Here is a 13,442-nt window from a genome sequence, read left to right as displayed (position 1 = left end):
CCGGAATCGGATGCACGGTTTGGAAATGGCAAGCAATTCAAATATGGCACCGGTCTGCGATAAACAGCAAGTAGCCATCTAAATGCAACAAGATGAACATGCTACAGCACTCAAACATGGCAACAAAATACATGACAGGGATCCATTCATGATGCTTAACAAAAGATGAACACTGAGCTACGGCCACTTCATCCATTAACAGGTTCAAACAAGCATGGAAAAAGTGCAATTGGTAAACAGATTTCAGACTTTGTGAAATTAACACTTGTCTGGAATTTCAGATTAGGTAGCACACTTTGGAGCAATAAAACAATATGCTACAGGAACTTGACATGGCAAACCAAGGCATGGCATGGAGCTACTCAAAGATCTTAACAAAAGTCCCTTAGTGACCTTGAGCCAAAAGCTAGACATGGCAAGAACAATAACATAGCATGCATGGATCAACTACAACATCATCGGCAAAATTGCAAACAAGTTGACAATCTGCCCAGATTCACGAAGTAGCAAAAGTAGAGCTCGATTGACTCAAGCTAGGGTGCTCCATAATTGCAAACAAAGACATGGATGGATAGAGCACTACAAGATTAACAAAACATCCTTACTGATCATCCTCAAAAGAGGCACAGATCACTAGGAAACAACATGAACATATGGCATATTGATACAAACAGACCAAGGACTTAGTGGAATTGCTAAGTCCCTGAAATCAGCATTAACGATTACACCACTTTGCAAGCTTGTGCTAGTCACCACACACATCACAAAAATACATGGGTTGCACCTCTGGAAATATGGCAAAACATATAACAAAACTCATGTAGATCTCAGGGGCATATCATGCACACAATAATCATGGCAAAAATGACAAATAGCTAATTGGAGCAGCAGATCTGACAACTAACTCAAATAGCAGTCTTCCAACAGCATTTAGGGCATCAAGATGAACTCAAATGAAAATGATGCAATAAGATGAAATTATGTACTCTCTGAGACGAACATTTGATATGCTACACGCCCAAAACGGATCTACGGATGCAAAGTTACGATGCGATGAACATGGCAAAATAATCTAGGGTTTGAGGCAAAAGTCAACCGAGGGGTTGTTTTAGATCTGAGATCCAGATCGCACGGAAAACGAGGCCGCCGGAGTTACTGTAGCTGCCGGACTTGGAGCTCGCCGGAGACGAACTTGCCGCGGAGGAAGGCCGGAGAGGGACTTGGGGGCGCCGGATCCGGGGAGTGGCCGCGAGGATGGGGCGGCGCGGCAGGGCCGGGTGTCACCGGAGCTGAGGCTCGCCGGTCGGACGACAAGACGGGGCGGCGCGAGACGCCAAACTTGGGGAAGACGGCGGAGGCGGCGATCGGGGCGTGAGGGGGCGAGCGGCTCTCGGGCGGCGGCGGCTCCGGGCCGGGAGGGCTCCGCCTGGGCCCCGGCGGGCCGGTGCGGCGATGTGGGCGCGTGGGCGGCGGGCGAACCGGGCGATGACACGTGGCGGCGGCGGGCGGACCGGACACGTCCGACCTGTGGAAATTCGTCCAGCGGCGGCGGATGGAGTGGATCTAGGGTTTCAGGAGAGGGGAACCGAGAATTTCGGAGGGGGGTGTATTTATAGACATAGAGGGAGCTAGGAGTGTCCAAATGAGGTGCGGTTTTCGGCCACGCGATCATGATCGAACGCTCTAGATGATGGAGAGGGTTTTGGTGGGTTTTGGGCCAAATTGGAGGGGTTTTGGGCTGCAACACACATGAGACCTTTTCGGTCCCTCGGTTAACCGTTGGAGCATCAAACGAAGTCCAAATGGTACGAAACTTGACAGGCGGTCTACCGGTAGTAAACCAAGGCCGTTTGGCAAGTCTCGGTCCAATCCGGAAATGTTTAATCCCCACAGATGAAAGAAAGGTAGAAATGACCACCGGAGGAGAACGGAGCGCCGGAATGCAAAACGGACAACGGGGAAAATGCTCGGATGCATGAGACGAACACGTATGCAAATGCAATGCACATGATGACATGATATGAGATGCATGACAACAACAACAACACATGGAGACAAAAACCCGAACCCGAGAAAATAAAATAAATTAGCGCCGGAAACGGCAAGAGTTGGATTACATATTAGGTAAATCATATCCGGGGTGTTACAACACTCCACCACTACGAAAGGATCTCGTCCCGAGATCTAGGACTGGAAGAACGCCGGGTACTCAGAACGGAGGTGATCCTCGTGTTCCCAGGTGGCTTCACGGTCGGAATGGTGTGACCACTTGACTTTGAGGAATTTGATTGACTTATTGCGAGTCTTGCGTTCAGTCTCTTCAAGAATTGCAACGGGGTGCTCACGATAAGAGAGATCTTCTTGGAGCTCAATGTCTTCGAAGTTGACAGTGCGTTTAGGTGTCTTGAAGCACTTGCGGAGCTGAGAGACATGGAACACGTCATGCACATTTGCAAAGTTTGAAGGAAGCTCGAGTTGATAGGCCAGATCGCCTCTCTTGCTGACGATCTTGAAAGGTCCCACGTATCTAGGGGCAAGCTTCCCTTTGATACCGAAGCGACGAGTACCTTTCATTGGAGAGACGCAAAGGTAAACATGATCTCTGATCTCGAAAGCCAAATCACGGTGCTTACTATCATAGTAGCTCTTCTGGCGCGATCGCGCTGCTTTGAGGTTGTCTCGAATGACTTTACACATTTCCTCTGCCTCTGTGATTAAGTCATTTCCAAGAAGTTGACGTTCACCGGTTTCAGACCAGTTGAGAGGGGTACGACACTTCCTGCCATACAGAATTTCGAATGGGGCCTTGCCCGAACTTGCTTGAAAACTGTTGTTGTAGGAGAATTCAGCATATGGAAGACAATCTTCCCACTTCATGCCGAAGAAGATCACACAAGCCCTGAGCATATCTTCAAGAATCTGGTTGACACGCTCGACTTGACCGCTAGTTTGAGGATGGAAAGCTGTGCTGAAGCGGATGTTGGTGCCCATGGCCTTTTGAAAAGAATCCCAAAACTTGGAGGTAAAGATGCTACCACGGTCTGAAGAGATCACCTGAGGAATACCGTGCAGCGAGACAATCCGAGAGGTATACAGCTCCGCCAATTGAGTTGCAGTGATTGACTCTTTGATAGGCAGAAAGTGAGCCACTTTAGTGAGTTTGTCGATGACAACGAATATAGCATCATTGCCACGCTTGGACTTTGGAAACCCAGTCACGAAGTCCATCTCAATGTGGTCGAACTTCCATTCTGGAATGGCAAGAGGTTGGAGGAGACCAGCTGGCCTTTGGTGTTCTGCCTTCACTCTTCTACAGACATCACACTCATTCACGAACTGAGCAATCTCGCGCTTCATTTGAGTCCACCAATAAGCCTGCTTGAGGTCCTGATACATCTTCGTGCTCCCAGGGTGGATGGAGAGGAGTGAATTGTGAGCCTCGTTCATGATAACCTTACGAAGATCACCTTTGGGCACAACAATACGATCCTCGAAGAAGAGAGTGTCCTTGTCATCAAGGCGGTAGCACTTGTACTTGGGTTGGCTCTTGGCAATCCCAACCTTCACCTTCTTCACCATAGCATCAAGAAGTTGAGCCTCGCGAATCTGGTCTTCCAAGGTAGGAGAGACTTGAAGGTTGGCGAGGAAACCTTGAGGAACAACTTGCAGATTAAGTTTGCGAAAAGCTTCACAAAGCTCGGGTTGATAAGGCTTGAGAATCAGACTGTTGTAATAAGCCTTCCTGCTCAATGCGTCAGCAATCACATAGGCCTTGCCTGGAGTATACTCGATACTTGGATTATACTCTTGAATCATTTCGACCCATCGAGTCTGCCTGAGGTTGAGATTAGGCTGAGTGAAGATGTACTTGAGACTCTTGTGGTCAGTGAAGATGTCCACTTTTCTTCCCAATAAGAGATGTCTCCAAGTCAAAAGAGCATGCACAACTGCCGCCAACTCGAGGTCATGAGTGGGGTAGTTCTTCTCGTTGGGCTTCAACTGGCGAGAGGTATAAGCCACAACTTTCTTCTCTTGCATCAACACTGCACCAAGACCTTGGAGAGAGGCATCGCAGAAGACCTCGAACGGTTTGAATTCATCAGGAGGAGTCAGAACTGGAGCAGTGACCAATTTCTCTTTCAAAGTGTTGAAAGCGATGTCACATTCCGGAGACCAAACGTACTTGACGTGCTTCTGGAGAAGGTTTGAAAGAGGCTTCGCGATCTTTGAAAAGTTCTCAACGAAGCTTCGACAGTAGCTTGCGAGACCGAGGAAGCTACGGAGGTGCTTCACGTTCTGAGGTGGTTCCCAATTCACAATTGCAGACACCTTCTCAGGATTCACCGCAATGCCCTTGGCAGAGATGATATGCCCAAGATATAGAACCTCATCGCGCCAAAACTCGCAATTTGAGAACTTGGCGTAGAACTGGTGTTCCCTGAGCTTATCGAGTACCAAACACAAGTGCTTGGCATGATCTTCCTTGTTCTTCGAAAAGACCAGAATGTCGTCAAGATAGACCAAAACAAAGTCATTGGTGTAGGCGTTGAAGATGAAGTTCATCATGCGAGAGAAAGTCGGAGGAGCGTTGACGAGACTAAAAGACATGACAGTGTATTCATATGAACCATAGCTTGTTCTAAAAGCCGTCTTGGGAATATCTTGCTCACGGATTCGAATCTGGTGATAACCCATACAGAGATCAAGCTTGGAGAATACTTGGGCACCTTTGAGTTGTTCGAATAGCTCGTTGATGTTGGGAAGTGGGTACTTGTTCTTGATAGTCTTCTTGTTCAATGGACGGTAGTCAACACAAAGTCGGTCCGTCCCATCCTTCTTCTTCACAAAAAGAACACCACAGCCCCACGGAGAGGAACTAGGTCGGATGAGACCCATTCGTTCTTGAATATCGAGTTGCTTCTTCAGCTCCTTCAACTCTTCAGGTCCGAGCTTGTAAGGACGCTTGCACACTGGTTCCGTGCCAGGCTCAAGATCAATGACGAATTCAACTGGCCAGTGCAGAGGCATTCCTAGAAGCTCTTCGAGAAAGACGTCTTGATATTCGTAAACGACTGGAATTTGCGAGATAGCATCCAGTTCACCCTTCTCATTGAGAGAAAACAGACGGATGGTATCATCACGAGCGGTAAAGACAATTACATCCTCAGACGAATGAGTCAATTGAATCTGCTTGGCTGCACAATCAAGATGCGCCTTGTGCTTAGAAAGCCAATCCATTCCGAGAATAAGATCAATATCCGAGTCACCAAGAACCGTTGGAGAAGCCAGAAACTTGTAGTCACCCAAGGTGATAGTAACATCCGGAACGATGGAGTTAGCATGCATGCGCTTACCGGGAGAGACAACTGCTAACGGACTAGGCAAAACTTGCAAAGTCAATTCATGCCTAGATGTAAACGGTCTCGAGATGAAACAATGCGATGCACCAGTGTTAAAAAGAAGTTTAGCTGGAATATCGTTAACAGGGAGGTTACCCATGATGACACCTGACGAGTCCTCTGCCTGAGCTGCATTCATCAAATTGACCTTGGCGTACTTGGGGTTATGCTTGACCACAGCTGTACTTGCCGATCTCACAGGAGGAGGAGGAGGGAGACGCCTCTGGTTGAAGCATTTGTTGGCATAATGGCCCTTCTGTTGGCACTTGTTGCATGTGACCTCTGAAAGCGGATGGTGATACGGAGCACTCGATCTTGGAGCTTGAGACGAAGTCTTGTTCTGAAAGCCAGGGTTGGGTGGGTGGGAAGATCCACTGCCACCTTTGCTCTTCTGCTGATACGGCTGACGGAACAGAGGAGGAGGAATCCAATACTTCTGCTGCTTGGCCACTTGAGTAGAGGAAGAAGGAGTAGCATCTCTGACTCGCTTCTTGGAAGCATCACACTTCAGCTGAGCAGCCTCTTGCTTCAATGCCATGTTGTAGAACTCATCGTACCTCAAGGGCTCAAAGAGAACAAGAGCTAGTTGGATTTCTTCTCTGAGACCACCCCTGAACTGGTATATCATGCTCTTCTCGTCAGGGACGTCCTACTTAGCAAAGCGGGCGAGCTTCTGAAACAACTTGTTGTAGTCATAGACAGACAAAGAGCCTTGCTTCAGCTTGCGGAATTCCTCACGCTTGCTTTCAACCACGCTCTGAGGAATATGATGAGCTTTGAAGTCTTGATGGAATTCATTCCAGGTAATCACACGGTCTCCTCTGGAATCTTTGTACTGCTGGAACCATTCTGTAGCTTGGTCTTTGAGTTGGAAGGAAGCGAACTTGACAAAGTCCTCAGGCCTGACATTACTGCACTCGAAATGCTTGCACAAGTCCACAAGCCAATCGTCAGCATCAGTTGCCTCAACACAATTGCTGAAGGTCTTTGGCTGGTTTGCAAGGAATTGGTTGAGTGTAGCAAAGTGATTCTGATTGTTGCCTTGGTTGCCTTGGTTCGCTTGGTTCGCTTGATTGCGCTCTTGAAGAATTTGCATGATCAACTGCGTGTTTGCATTGGTTGCGGCCATCACAGCTTGCCATGCCTCCGGAGGAGGTGGAGGTGGTGGCGGATCCTGATTCTGATTCTGATTGCTGCTCTTAGCGGGAGCCATCTTGAAGAGGGTGACATCCGTTAGCACATTGATAGATAAAATTGAAGCTGAATCCAGCGGGTTGAAATTGCAACATATAGTCTTCACATCTGAACAAAATGAACGAATGCATTCCACTTGAAATGGTCACATATCCATAAATTGAGAAGCCACTTAGAATTTAGGTAGAGGAATAAATCAACAAGGTACGGATCAAGAACGAATACTCGGTAAGAAATCCCAATCTCAAACCAAATATCAGTGGAAGAAGAACTAGAGCTACAAGAATTCCCACCTAAGAAACTCCTGAACCTTTCTGGTTACGCAATCAGGTGTTGGGGATACAGGGGAAGCATAATATCTCACCCAAATCTAGCAAATCCTACATCCAGCTGTATCCATCCTTCAACACATAACCGAGAAAAACTTCGGAAATCATCTACCTCAACCTTCGAAAAGCATCCGTTATACAAGTTATGGAAATACTCCCGAACTCCCGCCCCAGTACTAGGTGGCGTCGAGGTTATCTCACCAACAACTGCATAAAAGAGATTTTCTATGTCGGCGTACTAAACTCAGGTATTCCAGAACTGCAACGATAAAATTGTGACGACAACACCTCGGAGCTCAACTCCCCGGGACACTGCCACAACCCCTAAATGACAGGAGGCACCAAGAACAATGTTCTCGTCACAAATCCATCAGAACGATTCCAAGATACCTGCGTGATCCTAATTTTTTTTAGTGAAATTTGAGAAGAGAAGAGTCAAAACTCTACGCCAGGATGCCTTACCAGAGCGATGAAGGGACTGGGGAGTAAAAAGAATTCCTAAAATCTCCCATATATAATTCCTAAATGACTCAAAACAATTTTTTCTAGACTCAACAATGGCTGCTAAAAACGATCAATCAGTGGGGGCTCCTAAGGTCGGGGAAGGCTCTGATTACCAACTTGTAACGCCCTCGACGCGGCTATATCTCCTACGTGTCGAAGCACGACTTAGAGGCATAACCGCATTGAAAGCAATGTCGCAAGTAAGGCAATCTTCACAACATCCCATGTAAATAGATAATAAAAGGGGAAGGTACATAGTTGGCTTACACTCGCCATGTCAACCAAAGTACATAAATAACATTACATCATCCAATCACTCATGGCCCAACTACGGTGCAAAAATAAAAGATCAACCCAACATGCGACACGGTCCCGATCGCCCCAACTGGGCACCACTACTGATCATCAGGGAAAGACACATAGTAACGGCGTGAGTCCTCGTTGAACTCCCACTTGAGCTCAAGCGCGTCATCTAGAACGGAGTCACCATGCCATGCAACTGGTTTGGAAGTAATCTGTGAGCCACAGGGACTCAGCAATCTCGCACCCTCGCGATCAAGACTATTTAAGCTTATAGGTAAGGCAAGGTAATATGTGGAGCTGCAGCAAGCGACTAGCATATATGGTGGCTAACCTGTTCGCAAAAGAGAGCGAGAAGAGAAGGCAAAGCACGAACGAAGAACTAGGGAACCAACTACGGCAAACATTACTCCAACACCGTGTTCACTTCCCGGACTCCGCCGAGAAGAGACCATCACGGTAACTCACACAGTTGATTCATTTTAATTAAGTTAAGGTTCAAGTTATCTACAACCGGACATTAACAAATTCCCATCTGCCCATAACCGCGGGCATGGCTTTCGAAAGTTCAAATCCCTGCAGGGGAGTCCCAACTTAGCCCATGACAAGCTCTCACGGTCAATGAAGGATATACCTTCTCCCGAGACATTCCGATCAGACTCGGCATCCCGGTTCTACAAGACACTTCGACAAGTTAAAACAAATCCAGCAACACCGCCCGAATGTGCCGACAAATCCCGATAGGAGCTGCACATATCTCGTTCTCAGGGCACACTCAGATTGTCCAAGGTACAGGTAGGCCAGCCCAGAGTTGCCCCTGGTGGCCACCGGCAGCTGACAGGTGGACCAACACTCAGAGGAGCACTGGCCCGGGGGGGTTTAAAATAAGATGACCCTTGGGCTCCGGAAACCCAAGGGAAAAAGAGGCTAGGAGGAAAATGGTAAAACCAAGGTTGGGAATTGCTGGAAGAGTTTTATTCAAGGCGAACTATCAAGGGGTTCCCATTATTACCCAACTGTGTAAGGAACGCAAAAATCCGGGAACATAACACCGATATGACGGAAACTAGGGCGGCAAGAGTGGAACAAAACACTAGGAGAGAGGCCGAGCCTTCCACCCTTTACCAAGTATATAGATGCATTAAGATAACAAGGCAATATAATGATATCCCAACAAGAAAATAATGTTCCAACAACGAACGGTCTCCAATCTTCACCTGCAACTAGCAACGCTATAAGAGGGGCTGAGCAAAGCGGTAACATAGCCAATCAACGGTTTGCTAGGACATGGTGGGTTAGAGGTTTGAAATGGCAATTAGGGAGGCATGATAAGCAAGTGGTAGGCATCGTAGCATAGGCATAGCAAAAGAGCGAGCATCTAGCAAAGCAAAGATAGAAGTGATTTCGAGGGTATGATCATCTTGCCTGGAAAGTTGTCAGAGTTGACTGGATCCTCGAAAGCAAACTCAATGGGCTCCTCGTTAGCGAACTTGTCTCCCGGCTCTACCCAAACAAGACAAACAAGCAAAAAGGACACAATCAACCACGTGCAAAGCTGAAACAACATGATGCAAACATGGTATGCTATGCGGGATGCGATATGTGATGCATATGCAAGATTTGGCAAGGGATGAATGAACCTGGCATCAACTTGGAAAACCAAGTGTGCCACTGGAAAGGTGAGGTGATTTCAGTTGAAATCGATATAAAGAACACCGGCCGGAATCGGATGCACGGTTTGGAAATGGCAAGCAACAAATATGGCACCGGTCTGCGATAAACAGCAAGTAGCCATCTAAATGCAACAAGATGAAATGCTACAGCACTCAAACATGGCAACAAAATACATGGCAGGGATCCATTCATGATGCTTAACAAAATATGAACACTGAGCTACGGCCAATTCATCCATTAACAGGTTCAAACAAGCATGGCAAAAAGTGCAATTGGTAAACAGATTTCAGACTTAGTGAAATTAACACTTGTCTGGAATTTCAGATCAGGTAGCACACTTTGAGCATGAAACACTATATGCTACAGGAACTTAACATGGCAAAGAAGCATGGCATGGAGCTATCAAAGACAAGATCTTAACAAAAGTCCCTTAGTGACCTTGAGCCAAAATCTAGACATGGCAAGAACAATAACATAGCATGCATGGATCAACTACAACATCATCGGCAAAATTGCAAACAAGTTGACAATCTGCCCAGATTCACGAAGTAGAAAAAGTAGAGCTCGATCGACTCAAGCTAGGGTGCTCCATAATTGCAAACAAAGACATGGATGGATAGAGCACTACAAGATTAACAAAACATCCTTACTGATCATCCTCAAAAGAAGCACAGATCACTAGGAAACAACATGAACATATGGCATATTGATACAAACAGATCAAAGACTTAGTGGAATTGCTAAGTCCCTGAAATCAGCATTAACGATTACACCACTTTGCAAGCTTGTGCTAGTCACCACACACATCACAAAAATACATGGGTTGCACCTCTGGAAATATGGCAAAACATATAACAAAACTCATGTAGATCTCAGGGGCATATCATGCACACAATAATCATGGCAAAAATGACAAATAGCTAATTGGAGCAGCAGATCTGACAACTAACTCAAATAGCAGTATTCCAACAGCATTTAGGGCAGCAATATCAACTCAAATGAAAATGATGCAGTGAGATGAAATGATGTACTCTCTGAGACGAACATTTTGATATGCTACACGCCTAAAACGGATCTACGGATGCAAAGTTACGATGCGATGAACATGGCAAAATAATCTAGGGTTTGAGGCAAAAGTCAACCGAGGGGTAGTTTTAGATCTGAGATCCAGATCGCACGGAAAACGAGGCCGCTGGATTTACTGTAGCTGCCGGCCTTGGAGCTCGCTGGAGACGAACTTGCCATGGAGGAAGGCCGGAGAGGGACTTGGGGGCGCCGGATCCGGGGAGTGGCCGCGAGGATGGGGCGGCGCGGCAGGGCCGGGCGTTGCCGGAGCTGAGGCTTGCCGGCCGGACGATGAGACGGGGCGGCGCGGGACGCCGGACTTGGGGAAGACGGCGGAGGCGGCGATCGGGGCGCGAGGGGGCGAGCGGCTCTCTGGCGGCGGCGGCTCCGGGCCGGGAGGGCCCTGCCTGGGCCCCGGCGGGCCGGTGCGGCGATGTGGGCGCGCGGGCGGCGGGCGAACCGGGCGATGACACGTGGTGGCGGCGGGCGGACCGGACACGTCCGACCTGCGGAAATTCATCCGGCGGCGGCGGATGGAGTGGATCTAGGGTTTTAGGAGAGGGGAACCGAGAATTTCGGAGGGGGGTGTATTTATAGACATAGAGGGAGCTAGGAGTGTCCAAATGAGGTGCGGTTTTCGGCCACGCGATCGTGATCGAACGCTCTAGATGATGGAGAGGGTTTTGGGCCAAATTGGAGGGGTGTTGGGCTGCAACACACACGAGGCCTTTTCGGTCCCTCGGTTAACCGTTGGAGCATCAAACAAAGTCCAAATGGTACAAAACTTGATAGGCGGTCTACCGGTAGTAAAACAAGGCTGCTTGGCAAGTCTCGGTCCAATCCGGAAATGTTTAATCCCCACACACGAAAGAAAGGTAGAAATGACCACCGGAGGAGAACGGAGCGCCGGAATGCAAAACGGACAACGGGGAAAATGCTCGGATGCATGAGACAAACACGTATGCAAATGCAATGCACATGATGACATGATATGAGATGCATGACAACGACAACAACACACGGAGACAAAAACCCGAACCCGAGAAAATAAAATAAATTAGCGTCGGAAACGACAAGAGTTGGATTACATATTAGGTAAATCATATCCGGGGTGTTACAAACTTGCCCAAGCAGCCCATCCTGGCGACACACGATTAAAATCGATTTGAATCAGAAGCCATGGACACCCCTAAAAAAAGTTAGAAGCCACGGACAAAGAAACACTCTAAATCAATAAGAAGGATCCTTCATTTATAATTGCACAACATCATTGGTTAGCTGAGTTGGTTTCTGCGGGCGTGTGCTTTCCTTGCCACCGTGGTTCGAGTCCTGTGCATAGAAGTTTTGAATATTTTTTTGATGTGTGCAACGACGTACGAAACTTTTTATCAATGTGGCAGGAGCAGGCCCATTAGAGGAAGGATGCGGCCCGAAGGACATACAAAACTTCAGTCGAGGCCCAGCCAGTTGAGCATGTTCGTGACCAAAAAATCACATGAATAGTACCACCTTGGATATAGAAAATAATATAGGTGGAAAAAAACTGAACATCATTGGTTAGCTGAGTTGGTTTATGCGGGCGTGTGCTTTCCTTGCCACCGTGGTTCGAGTCCTGTCCATAGAAGTTTTGAATATTTTTTCTTTTGTGGGTTTTTTGTTTTTTTCTATTTTCCTTTTTGTTTTTGTTTTTGTTTCTTCTTCTTTTTCTGTTCCTGTTTCCGTTTCTTTTTCATTCTATTTTCTTTTTATCGTTTTTTGTTCAGCGTATATCTAAAAAATGTTTCAATGTATATTTAAAAATCTTTCATCGTATATAAAAAATTTAATTTTTTGTTTCATTTTTTGAATATTCATTAACAGTCTGTTCGAGTTTCTAAATTTGTTCAAGAAAACAAAAATGTCCAATGTAATTAAAAATTGTTCAATGTATATCTCAAAAATGTTTCAATGTATATTTAAAAATCTTTCATTGTGTATAAAAAATTTAATTTTTTGTTTCATTTTTTGAATATTCATTAACAGTATGTTCGAGTTTCTAAATTTGTTCAAGAAAACATTAGTCAACTTTTTAAGAAAGACTAAATAATGAATTTGCCACTGTCGTGGTTCTAAGACTGACAGTAGAATAGGGGGGTAGGAATGTAAAGGCAAGATCCTAGCTATGGAGGAGTTGTACACACGAGTTTACGAGTTCAGGCCCTTCTCGAAGGAAGTAACAGCCCTACGTCTCGGAGCCCAGATGCGGTCGACTGAATATATGTGTGTGAGTTACAGAAAGTACGAACCCTTGTCCTAGAGGAGGGGGTGGCTTATATAGAGTGCGCCAGGACCCCAGCTCCCCTCCGTTACACAAGGTTCAATGCTCATAAAGGAGGGGCGTTACTGGTAACGCCTGCAGTGAAGTGTTGTAAATGCCCATAAAGCTATGGTTTAAGTCTCGACCGTTGCAGAGTGGAGGGTTTCTCATCTTCTGGTGGTCGAGTGTCTTCAAGGTGGTCGAGTGAGCACATCTTCATGGTCGAGTGGATGATGGTTTCTCTTCGGCTGCTTCGGATTCTTTGTAGAGATGTCCTTGGGGAGGGTATGTTGGACAGATCCATGACCCTACCCTAAGTACATAGCTTCGTCATTAGCCCCCGAATGGATCAGGGTTTGAGTGAGGAAGGAGTTGGAAACGCTTCCGACCCATTCTTTGTGCTATGAGTATATCTTGTTCTGAAACAATGAGTTGAGGTGATGACGTCGACTCCTTTCTCAATTGCCTTGGTCCATTCTTGGTTTTTGTTGAGTGGATTTTCACGATAGAATTCCGAATGATGATGTAGAGGATGTTTGTATTCAGTCTGACAGGTCGCTCTGCTCTCCGCGGATTTTGTGGGATTCGAATTTTGGGAAGCGCGCTAGACGGACGGGACCGAGGTTATCGGGACGGATTAGGCAAGTCTCCTCGATCCCCGTGCCACCTTTTTCGCCACAT

Source organism: Triticum urartu, chromosome 5 (genome assembly GCF_003073215.2).
Source record: "Triticum urartu cultivar G1812 chromosome 5, Tu2.1, whole genome shotgun sequence".
NCBI classification, from domain to species: Eukaryota; Viridiplantae; Streptophyta; class Magnoliopsida; order Poales; family Poaceae; genus Triticum; species Triticum urartu.
The sequence above is the reverse complement of the archived record's forward strand: the minus strand, read 5'-3'. Positions refer to the sequence as shown.